Source organism: Passer domesticus, chromosome 12, assembly GCF_036417665.1.
Source record: "Passer domesticus isolate bPasDom1 chromosome 12, bPasDom1.hap1, whole genome shotgun sequence".
Classification (NCBI taxonomy): domain Eukaryota; kingdom Metazoa; phylum Chordata; class Aves; order Passeriformes; family Passeridae; genus Passer; species Passer domesticus.
In genome coordinates, this window is record NC_087485.1 from 8,195,551 (window position 1) to 8,207,853 (window position 12,303).

The window sequence follows — 12,303 nt, forward strand, 5'->3', positions numbered from 1 at the left end:
GAGGTACTCCCTTTTGCCTACGTAAACAGAAAAAAAAAAAGGTGGATTACAGGCAGCTCCGGAGGAAAACGTGCAGACCTGACTTTCAAAGCACTTTGCACGCCCTTCACATAAAGCAGAGGGAAAGCTGGTGTGCAGACAGGAGCCGTGGGAGCGAGAAGCTCCCAGGCAGCGAGTTCAATCACTGCATGCTGCTCCTGGGCTTTTGTTAGATGTTTGCTGACAATCACACTCTTCCTAAATGCAGTGTTAGTGATAAATGCTGGGAAACAGACCCACTGAGAGCACAGCTAGGACTCTCTGTACTCCTGTGCCTGGGTGGGGACAGTGGTGTGTGGCTTTGACGTTGAGCTCTAGTTACCTAAGGACCAGAATGACTCAACCAGCTTCAATTTCAGCATGTGCCAAAGGAATTCAGGGACTGAACTACTTGAATTCAAAATTACTAGAGTGTATTTTTAGTAGACAGAAAGTGGAGGCTTTTCCCAGCTTTGTGGTTGTCAGGGGGAGTTTGCTTCCCGGGGACACTTTCAGGTGTCTATGGCTTCTTCTGTGGGAGATAAAATTCCAGCCAGGGGAGAAAAAACACTGAAATTCAGCCTTTAGCAACCAAAATGCACAATGTGGTGGGTGACAGATCTTGAAACAGGTACAGCTGGACCTTAGTACTCTGGTCTGAAATGCTTTATTGGTGCTCTTACATGAAAGTTAAGTGTTAGAATCTATATATTCTTCTAAGAACAATTTTCTTGGTCATTGTCTTATCCCCTCTCAGATGAGTGGTGCCCAGAGAGAACAGACCTGCTCTGACAACTCACTGACTGTGACAGAGCTGCAAAGTAACAGTTAGTTGGGCTTGGGTTCTCCTTCATAGCAACCTGCAAGCTTTGCCTTGGAGGTGATGAAGAACTGTACTGCCTGCAGGCAGAGCTCTCAGGAAGGTAATCCCTGAGTGCCATTGCAGGTTGTCTCTGGCACACTTTCATCCAGATTGTTGCTGGTGAAGCCTAAGGTGTGAATCCCTTGAAGCTGTACTTGGCATTTCCCAGAGACAGAAGCCTGAGGTGGGTGGCCAAATGTACCCTGTCCTGACCCTGAATCAGTAGCATGAAGAGCACACCAGGTTTTCATCTGTGGGAATGCATGCTTCAGGTTCCTGCCAGATAAGAACATATTAAAGGGCAAAGCTCTGCAATGACAGTAAAGGCAGACTCCTTATAAAAGCAGAAAAGAACCATTAAGATGGCACGGTGGAAGATGAGTTTGTTGCCAAACTGGATGAGAGCAGATGTGAGGGGGGCCAGGATCCAACACTGTGAAATCAGTCTGCAGAGTGCAAAACAAAAACCTCTGGATCCCAGAGGATCTGTGACACTCAAAACTGATACTCATAAATTTGTTATTACACAATAACATCAAGGAAGCTGCTGGTAAGAGCAAAAGAGAAGTGGTGATGAAAAAAGCCAAGGTCATGAGCTGCCCACCAGACATCCTCAGCTAGGCAGCAGCGGGATGTTCTGACATCTGTGGAATCTTCTGACAAGCTCAAGTGGCTTCCTTTGATCCCAAAGGATGCCTCTTTGACTTTCTACAAGTAAAACAAAGCCTTGAACAAGAAAGAACAGAAACATCAAATAAACAGGATTCCCCATTTTATGAACTACTTAGCTGTACAGTGAAGACCAGCCAGGTTGGAACTGAAGCAATAGAGTTGAAAAGCAGATGATGAAAATGGGGAGGAAAAGCTCCCATTCAGGATCTTTCCTCAGCAAGATGAAACACAGGAAACTGCTAGATAAAAGGGACATAAGCAACCTTGGATCTGACAGCAGAGTGGAAATCCCCTGGCTGGAGAAGAGAGGATGAGCTCTAAGGAGATCCTAGGGTAATGGGCTCAAAGAAACCCTAGAGCAGAAGAAGAAGCAGTCAAAAAAGGAACTCCATCAATCAGTGGCCATAAAAATGTGCATGTGAACTTCTAAGAAATTCCCAGGGAGAAGAACAATTTGGGTTGAGAAGTGATGAATGCAGAACTCTAAATACTGGTCACTGGCCCTACCCAAACTAGTTTACTATGAGTATGGAGAGGTCACACAGCCTCCATGGGCCTCTGCTTCACCACTCCTTTCAGACTGGGGTAGAGATATTGTCTGTTAAAACATGGATGTAAAAATAGATCACTTCAACATGTATAAAATCATTTCACTAAGGGAAGAGAATTATTGCTGATTATTAGCATATGTAGATGATTGTGTATAGAGTAAATAGAGCCTTGAAGTGTCACCCAGTTTACTTTTTAGCTGCTCTTTGGTATATCAGGGATGATTGCACTCCATCTGCTTCTGACAACCTCCTGTGATGGAAGTTCAGTTCTCCTGGGAATCCTATCCCAGGACTCAAGTTATCTTCACAGTTAAACCTTCTCCTGTTACCTAATCTTGATCTTGCTGCTGTGACTTGAACCCATTCATTACTGCTCACCCTATCTGCTGTGAGCACAGGTTTTTGTAGACATGAGAGGTGTCTGGGTTTCTATGAGTGGGTTTGTACCCATCAAGTGTGTCGTGTGGTTTTCACTCTAAGAAGCAGTCTGACTACTTACAGCTTTGCCAAAGCTCAGCTATTTAGGCTAAAGCCTTTCCATGCCAGGCATTTCCCTCAAGCTCTTTTCCACCCCCTGCTTTTTTTCTTCATCACTGTCTTTTTGTTTTAGAATGCAGCCAAAAATCTCAGCTGTTTCTGAGAACAAGGTTAGGGAATGATACTGCTGCATTATGGCTGAACAGGAGAACTAGAGTGGGGATTATTTTTGGAAACCTTGAGTGCTCTGATCTGAAATCTCAGAGGGGCTGTGACTTGAAGATCAACCAGTCGGGTGCTAACCCCCCAAAATGACAGCTCCCCATGGTGGACACAGGTTGGTTGGGCTGGAAATCTCAGTTCATACTGAGATGTTCCTTGTGAGGGTCTCAGGAGTTACTCTTCTTGTCCTGAAAGGACTTTTCTTCCACAGCACAAACTCATTTGGACACAGAACTTGTAGTAAAGCAAGGTGTGGGAGCTCACTACACCTGTGCGCATTTTTTCCCTCTTCTCTGTTCTCTTACACCACAAACTGTGCAGTCTGCAGGTCAAACTCAAGCAAATTTGAGCATGGGAGGGAAAGCAGACTTCAGAAATTCCTTCAAAACCCTTTAGATTACGTGGTATGAGTGAAAAGGGAGAACAGAGACGCAAATCCTGGGGAAGCCCTTGCTTTAATGCTCTGCAGAGCAGACCGTGTTTGTGGAGAACACTGTCATTTGTTAGTGTCCCTGTGACAAGATCCAACTTTGTATTTAAGATGTATTTTTCCTCCTTCAGCTTTCCAGAGTGGTTTTGTTTGGTTTTTTTTTCCTTTCCCAAACAGTTAAGACTGTTTAAAATCCAGGATCTCTGATGAAACCAGATCTGCCTTCGATACACATTAATCATGGCTGGATTATGGGGTTGGAGTAGCCACTGGAATTTCTTTCTGGTGAAACTGGAAGTGACCTTTGTTTCTTCTTGTTCTCTGGGTCAGTCTCAAGCTTAACTGGACATCTACAAAGGCTGCAGCTGCTAACAGAGACCACAAAGGTGACTGAGGGGTGAAGAGCAACGTCCGCCACTCTCGTGCCTTGCTTCTGTTGCTGCTGCTGTAGTGTTGGCTGTGGATGTCTTGGCTGATCTCCTTCCTCTTTGTAAGCATAGGTCTGGGCAGAGTAGGAAAGGCACAAAACTGCAGAAAATTACAATGCTAAGCACTTGAAAAGAGGGAAAATCCACATCTAATAGGAAAATCCTGTGGTAGAGTGTGCTGAGAAATCTGTATTGGGACATAAAGAAGGCAGAGGAGCTGTTGTAAATAAACCCTTCAACCTGGAACGTGCAAGCAAATCTGCAAGGGGGAATTCTTGTGCCCTTATGAAGTCAAGGTAAAGTCTATGAGGCTTCGTTCTGACCCGGGGCGCGCCCGTTTGCATCAAGGTGGAGGACTGGGGCCATCCTAATTCCTAGTCAGTAAAAACAAATAGCTCTAGCAACAGAGGAGAAGCATGAAAACAAAGTTACTATCAACACTCTGCCTTTTTGAAATCCCTTCCAAATTCTCCAAGGATAAGATCAATGCGAACAAAAACAATAACAGCTCTGTGTGGAAAGAAGGTGAAAAGGCAGCTCCCTCAGCAGCACACACCCAAGAAATGGGCTTTGCTTCGCTTTCTTGGAGCTGACAGGAGCCTGGCACAATTCAGTAGCACCCCAGAGCATCAGCCAGGTATTTTTTTTAAACTTTACGGGCTCTGTAATGAAAGCAGCGGTCGGCACCCCCTGTGCCAGAGCCCTCCAAACCTGCCCGCGATGGAATGTGCTGATAAAGAGGAATATTTCCTTGTGGACTTTGTTTGAGACATAAATTTAAATATTGCTAATTTCCAGTATCAGCCTCAGCAAGAGATTCAACCCTTGGTGATCCATCTGTAAATGGTGGCAGCTCTTTCTAGCCTTGAATGTTTAATTAGACAACACATTTTGTGACTTTGTCTCCCAGTCTCTCGGTTCTCCTAAGTGGGCCAGTGTTTTCTGTGAAAACACAATAAAACAGCCAACAATCCATTTGTTACAATGAGATGTGGCAGCTTAGGGTGTTAGGTGCACGAAAATGTAAGGTTTTGATGTGATTACTGTGTAACAAACTAGCAGAACTCAGCTCAGTTCTGAAACGTTCACCTTGAGAATGAAATTAATTCTTAAAGTAAGAACAATATTTTTAGAATAATCTGATGGTTTAAAAGTCAACATTTTGCTGCTTTTTATAAGGCAAATTTAAAGCCGGGCATGTGGATAAATATGAGTGACCAAGATGACTGAATAGCAGGAGACTAACTTACAGTATCTTCCAGAAAACTCCTTAAAAAGAGAAGACAAAAAAAATCATATTCACAAATGTAATTTCTTTCAACCACTGGATCTCTGAGAGGAAATAATTATATCTCAAAGCTTACAAGAATAATCTCTTTCAAATCTGAAAAGTCACTTGGACATTATCTGTACCAAGACTGAATCACCTCTAACTGTTTTACTAAGTATAACCAAAAGTATAACAGACTGTAAGACAGCTTGCTCAGTAATAAACATTCACATGTGAAAGAAGAACAGAGCTTTGAGTCACTGTTTAGCTTTCTTCCCCATGATCTCAAATTAAACCCATGAAGAGCTATCCCTACAAGGGCCTTGCTTCCATGCTTTGAATCCTGACATGCCCTGTGCTGGTCGTGCAGGAGCAGACCCTGGTGCAGGATACAAGCCCCTCTCTCACATCAGCCACCAAATTAGTTTGTGTCAACCAATGTCTCACAGTGCTGTGTATGCTAACAGGAGAGGGAAAAACCCAAAACAAAACAAAACCAAAGACCAAGACCCCCTGAAGACTGGAAAAAAATATAATTAATCCAGAATGATGATGTTGCATTTGGCTTATCAGATTGATTCAAGTGGTGGAAGCTGCTAGAGCATGTGCATATTTTGACTGCCTTTTATACAGGGTCTCTGCTTGTGACCACTGTCACCCTGATTCTTTCATTTGGAAGGAGACTTCAGATATCCTGGGTGGGCAGGTTCACATCCCCTCTGAGTTGCCTGAATACTACAGCTGGCTTGTGCTAGATCTGAGGAACTGAAACTGTCTGCATTGTCCATTCCCATGTCTGGAAGCCCTTGAGATATGAAAATCCACAGGCGCTTTCAGAACAGCTCCAGGATTTCACATCTTGTCTGGCCCTTTTATGTCTGGTTATGCTTAATGTTTTTAATTTTATAAAAGGCTCTCTACCATTGCATGTCACCTCCCAAAATCACACATATGCTTTTGAAGAAGGTCAAGGGAGCCTTTAGTCTGCTTTGCTGAGACCCCGTCTGGAGGATTACCTTCAGCTCAGGGGATCCCAGAAGAGGAAGGACATCAGTCTGCTGGGGTTGGCCCAGAGAAGATTGTGAAGATGATCAGAGGCTGCAGCCCCTCCCCTATAAAGACAGGCTGAGAGCTAGGAGCATTCAGCCTGAAGAAGAAAAGGCTCCAGGGAAGCCTTATTGCAGCATTTGGTAATTAAAGGGGGCTTATAGGAAAGGTGGGGACAGATGTTTTAGCAGGGCCTGTTGCAATAGGACAAGAGGTAATGATTTGAAACAAAGAGAAGGTTGATTTAGATTAGATGTAAGGAAGACATTTTCTACAGTGAGGGTGGTGAGGCACTGGCACAGGTTGCCCAGAGAGGTGGTGGGTGCCTCATTCCCAGGAACATTCAAAATCAGGCATGCTAGGACTCTGAGCAACTTGGTCTAGTTGAAGATGTCCCTGCTTGTTACAGAGAGATTAGACTAGACAGCCTTTAAAGGTCCCTTCCAGCCCAAACTATTCAAGGATTTTAAGTTTTTAATGGATTATCAATGGATTATACAGGGAGATTAGACTAGACAGCCTTTAAAGGTCCCTTCCAGCCCAAACTATTCAAGGATTTTAAGTTTTTAATGGATTATCAAATGCAATGTAAGGAGACAGTGTGGCCGATGGCAGCACAGTAGGTAACACAGAAAAAGCTATGTCTGAACAACATGCAATCGAGTGCCATTAGCACAGTCTGTGTACTGATAAGAGCATCTCCAGAGCTATTTTCACAAAGGCAGTTCTTAAACACTTCCTTTTATGTATTTAGGCTTGTGTGAGTCACATTTTGTGCTCAGTTAAACTTTCTCCTCATTGCTCAACATCTGGGATAATGACAGTGCCTGGCTCTTTACATAGATATCTCAAGATCTTCATCTGGAGATCTCGAGTCGCTTGATAGGTGGGCGAATTAAGGCATTAGAGGTGAAGCCATATGCCCAAAACCATCACTTAGAAGGCCAAAGGCAAAGCTGGAAGAGGCACCCAGTCCTGGCTTCTTCTCGCCAGACAAGGGAGACTCTGAGATAATATTTCTTTTAACAGTTTGTGCTGTGATTGGTAAAATTAGAAAAAGAGGGAGTTTAAAATAAAAACTGCATATTTTCATTGCCAAAACATGTATGGATAGCACAGAATCATAGAAATGTGGACCTACTGCAATCACGATCACTGTTCCAAGTAACCAGTATGAAAATCAAGTAGCCTTCTGGGATAATCTGTTTTAATTCTCTAACAATTGTGTAACTCAGGCTTCATTGCATCATTTGGAGGAATAATTTGTTCTGATGTTCTCAAGTTCCATTTTGTATTGTTTTTACTAGAAAAAAACCAAGCCCAACTGTATTCCCCTGGTTAATGGAAAGAATTTAAACAGATTTTCAATTCGTTAGGATGTTGTGTACCAAGGTCATTGATCAGAGGCAAGCTTTGCTACACCAGTTTCCTGAACCTGGTATCACACTGCACGTTCATATTTGCACATTTGTGACCATTTTGTGATTAAAAAGTGGCTATCAAGTGTCAGAAGGATGTATTCAGGTGGGTGTCCCAGGCTGTACAGGCCATGCTTTTGGGGAGAAGCTGCACATGTAGGTTATTGAGACCAAGGCTGTTCATATGTGAAGCACTCTGTTGAAGTGCCAGTGCTCACATCCCAGGGTGTCCAAATCACACAGCTGGGAAAGGATGGCTGTGTCTGCTGGTTTTTCATGTAGGCCTGCCCATGAAGACTTTTTGCACTGTGGTTGCAACCAGGCTGAAGGAGAGGTGTGGATACAGCTTCTCCAGCATGAGAATAGTTGTGACTGGGATGCTCACAGTGGGAACTTGGGCCTCAACAGCCTCAGTGAGGGAAAGGTCCTGGCTCCTGGCTGAGTACTCCACATGCTTAGAGTTATTTTGAGTAGCACCTGTAGGCAACTTCTTTTAGGAAAAAAGGCTCCAGCTTTGGCATCTGGAATGAAGAGATGCATCTGTCTTGTAGCCTGGTTTAGAGAGAAGAGACATGAGGTGCTGTTTCCTCCCTCATACCTGCCATGCTTGGTGTTTTTTAAGTGGTAGGCAACTTCCCACTCATAATGCAAAATTGGATTGTTTTGTTTAACTGTTGTGGTATGGCTCTTATCTCTCTGTGCTAGGTAAGATGTTTAGCTATCAACTTTGGACTTGGCCAAGTCCTGAAAGCTGCACATTGTTGCCTCTGGAGTTCCTACATCCCGCTCTGCATAAAGTGCTTCCACTTTATTTCCACAGACATGAACTAATTCTGATGGCTCGTGGTCCTTTTCATTGCCCATATCCTTCACTTGGGTTATTTTGGGAGTCCTCAGATAAGATAGATCTTTATGCTGATGTATGCAGGCTAAACATAAAAGGCTGCTCTGGGGGTGAGCAACAGTATTTCAGGATGATTTCTGCATGTGTCTGTGGGTCCATGAACTGATCAGCAGTACCCCCCCACTGGTGGGGTGACTCCCATGAAGATATTCTGGCTGGGAGCATCACTTATAGTAGCAGGGAAATGAAAATTAGTCTGGGCAAAAGAGCAATTAATTTTCTCAATTCCTCCCCCTTCCCCCTTCTCCCCCCCAGTTTTGTAGTACCCATAAGCACAGACCTTGCATAAGTGGATTGCATTTCACACCTAATGTGCATAATTATATCTTGCAAACAGTTTATTAATGGATCTATAATCACAGAGTAGCTTGTACATACATAATGCTGGTGTTTGATTATACTGCAGCTGCCATAGATCAATGGATACACAGGAGTCTGGATTATTAGTGTCTCACACGTGTGAAGTCTAGAGAACAATATAACACCAGTGCCGTGCAGTTGTTCATCAAATGCTGCTACCTAGGGGAAACCAGAGGCTTTAAAGATGTGGTAAAGAAGGGTTATAGAAAGAACAGTACATAACAGGACTTGGAACTTGAAGAAAGCTCTCTTTCTCAAAAACATTCCATCTGTAAATCCTTCAGTGGTGTTCTGTCTCAATTACCAATGCACTGTAAACATGCTAGATCTTATTTTGGAAAGGGATCTGTTCTGAGAATTCACTGGGAAAGCAGCATGCCTACAAGCTTGACCATTTCTGTTTTCTGAAGGTGACTCACCCGGAGACTGATGAACAGCCTGAGTTCTTCTGAATCAACAAACCAGGGATCTGCAGACTGAGCTAAGCCTACTAAATCTGAGCAGCTCGAACCACGGTGAAATGCTTTGTGGAGATATCACCAAGATGCCTTTGGGAAGCAGTTGCATTTGGTTATGCACAAGGAAAAAGGTTCTAGCTTGTTTTGGTGTGTTGTGCTAAAAGCAAAAATAAAAAAGTCTGGTGAGCTGCAGAATTCCCATGAGATTGTATCCCATGTCTCACACGTTAACCTCAGCTTTGCCTCTCATGTCCCCCAGCTACCACCTGCAAAGCTGCCTCTGATCTGTGTTGACTGTCTGGCTGGTGGCCAGTGACTCTGGCCAAACAGGGTAAATAACTGCAAATTATGCCCTAGACTTTCTCGCAGCAAAGACATTTATTAGTTTGTGTGCCTCTCCTCCATCTAGTTAGGAACAAAAAAATAGGAACTTCGCTGTCTTTAAGACCCTAATTGTCTTGTTAAGTGTTGGGGGTTGAGAGAGGTAGAGAAAGGAAGAACTGCTGTGATTTTATAGCTTTTTGTGATGACAAAACATGTCTAAAATAATTGTTTTCTTTATATGAATATGAAATAATTGGTTCCCTTTGCTAAGAAGGTATTCATTATTCAGAGCAAAAGCTCTTATCTAGCTTAGTGTAGAGAAACTGGATAAATTCAGAAGAATAATATGATCCTGTGCCACTGTGCTCTATCTCACCCCTTCCTGCTATCCTGTTTCTGCATCAACTAACTGAGGCAACAAGCATGGGCAGTGTCTCATCTCTTACAGACTTTCTGATAATATTGACTCACTTTATTTAAAACAAAAACTTTGGAAAGATGAAAATTGCAGGATGACAAATGTTAAACAAAGAGCTGCATGGGGGAAAGCAGTCAAACTTGATATCGTTTCCAAAGTCTTGAAAAATATATGCCAAGGTCAAAACACAAAACTTGCTAGGTGATTACATCTCCTGTTTCTTATTTTAGGGCTTTACAACCACTCATCTGGCTTTTGACCTTGGTAATTTTTTTTTTTTTTTGCAAACTGTTGTTTGGAAAAAGGCACAGTCAGTTTCGGGGCTGAGGATGTAGAACTGGGTAGTGAAAGATTATTGGAGGTCAAGAGAGCAGATTTCTACCTTATGAACTTGGCAGCTCTCCTGCAGGCCTACGCTCCTGGTATTGATCTTGTTGTAAGATGAATAGTGATATGGATTTTTTTTTTTAATGTCTTATTTTGGGACCTTTTAAATGTGGCTGACATTCACGAAAATTTCACTTAAGGGTGGATATTAATCTAAATGATCAAGACAATACACAATATTTTATATTTTCAAGCTCAGTGCATTTTCTTTTGAGATTGAAAAACCCCTTTTAAAACAGTTCTTTTAATGCTTTTAACTTCTGAATTTACTTATATGTCTGCAATACAGTAACATAACAAAAATCAGAACAAACCGTTTAAACAGTTGTCTGCAGTTTTCCTATTGATCAGAAATGTATTAAGTTTCTCATAGCATATTTTCTACATTTAGAAGAAGAGTCTAAAGTTTTTTCTGTGAAGTCTGAATACAATAAGTTAAGGGTTACAGTTACTTCATTAATTTTTTTTATTATTTTGCTCATACTTGATTCAAATTATGTCTTCTGGCTCACCTTAGCATTGCTGGCTTCGATTTGCATGACTGTGTGTAAAGTTAAGATCGTAATACTGAGAGGTTAGAAAACCTCATTTCTTTATCAAAAGATCTAATATGCTCTAATATTTTAATGTTGGCAATAGGTATTGTAATATGCTTTTTTGGCTCATGCTGCCATCCTTATGATGCTCCAGAGCTGCTAAAAACCTGGGGGAGTAGTTGTAGGGAAAAAAATTCTCAGAATATTGAGTTGGAAGGGACCCACAAGGAACATAGAATCCAACTCCAACAACTGCACAGGACATCCCCAAGAGATACTCCGTGTGCCTGAGAACATTGTCCAAATGCTTCTTGAGCTCTGTCAGGTTTGGTGCTGTGATCACTTTCTTGGGAGCCTGTTCCCTTGCCCAACCACCCTATGGGTGAAGAACCTTTTTCTGACATCCAACCTAAACCTCCCCCGATTTCAGGGCCATTTCTTTGGCTCCTGTCATTAATTGACAGAGACAACACAAAGATGCCTGCCCCTCACGAGGAAATTGTAGACAGCAATGAAGAATCGAGGTATAAAGTAGGTATGTATGAAAAAACAGATTTAGGGGCAGGTGATGTATGTCCTGCTCTCGGATTGAATTAGCGCCTGTAAAATGCGTGCTCATGTAGAATCAAGAATTCAGGCAGCTGTGTTTCTAGCCTGAAAGTGAACTTTTCAACCACTGCTGCAGCGAAGCGCTGGGTTTTGGTTTTGCTCTAGACTGACACGACTTCAAAGACACCGAGCCACATCCTGAGGGGCGATGGGTGCCCGCGCTCCCTCGGGAACAGGCCCCGCCTCGGGCAGCGCGGCTGGCGGGCTCAGGGACAGGGACCGAGCGGCGGATGGGGCGGCAGCCGGGCAGCGGGCTGGCCCCTGTCAGCCGCGGGCTCTGCGACCGCCCTTGGGCTCCTCCAGCCTTCACGATGGCTCAGAAGACGGAGCCAGACGCGGAGGTGCGAGGCCAGCGCTGTCCCTTCCGACCTGCCCCATCCTCACGGCCACCCTCGAGCGGGCCGGCGGAGCAGGTGCGGGGGCCGTGCTGTGAGGGGAGCGCTGCCCATCGCCACCGGGGCGCGGGGGGCGGCCGCTCCCTGCCCGCCGCACTGCTGGGGCTGCTCCCCTCGGAAAGCGCCGAGCCGCGGTGACGGGGAGAAGCGGTGACGGGGAGAGCGAGCGGAGCGGCCCCGCTGCGGGCGAGGCAGCGCCCGGCCGAGGGACGCGGAGGGGGCTCTGAGTCACCCCTCGCCCGCTTCCCGCCTGGCGGGGCGCATGCGCGGCGGCGGCGGCGGAGTTGTGAATGGCGCGGCTGTTCGGGCCGAGTTTACGAGCCGGGAGGAAGTCGGAGGGGAGGGAGCGGGCTGGGGGCGGGAGCGGCAGCGGCAGCATCGAGCTCCGGCGGCGGCTGCGGCTGCTCTGCGTGCGCCGCGGGAGGAGGAGGGACGGGAGGAGGGAAGGGGGGGCGCCGCCGGCGGGGGCTAACAAAGGGCGAGGCGAGCGCTGGGGCTGGGACAGCGCGGGGCGGGC

General features: G+C 44.8%; 1 long non-coding RNA gene across 1 annotated transcript; it reads left to right on the forward strand.

Moving 5' to 3' along the window:
* The first annotated feature begins 893 nt into the window (after positions 1–893).
* Positions 894–9,303, forward strand: LOC135279685 (uncharacterized). The gene is made up of 3 exons (XR_010346908.1): positions 894–1,064; positions 3,563–3,722; positions 9,070–9,303. It is a non-coding gene; the product is annotated as an uncharacterized LOC135279685 (long non-coding RNA).
* The last annotated feature ends 3,000 nt before the right edge of the window (positions 9,304–12,303 follow it).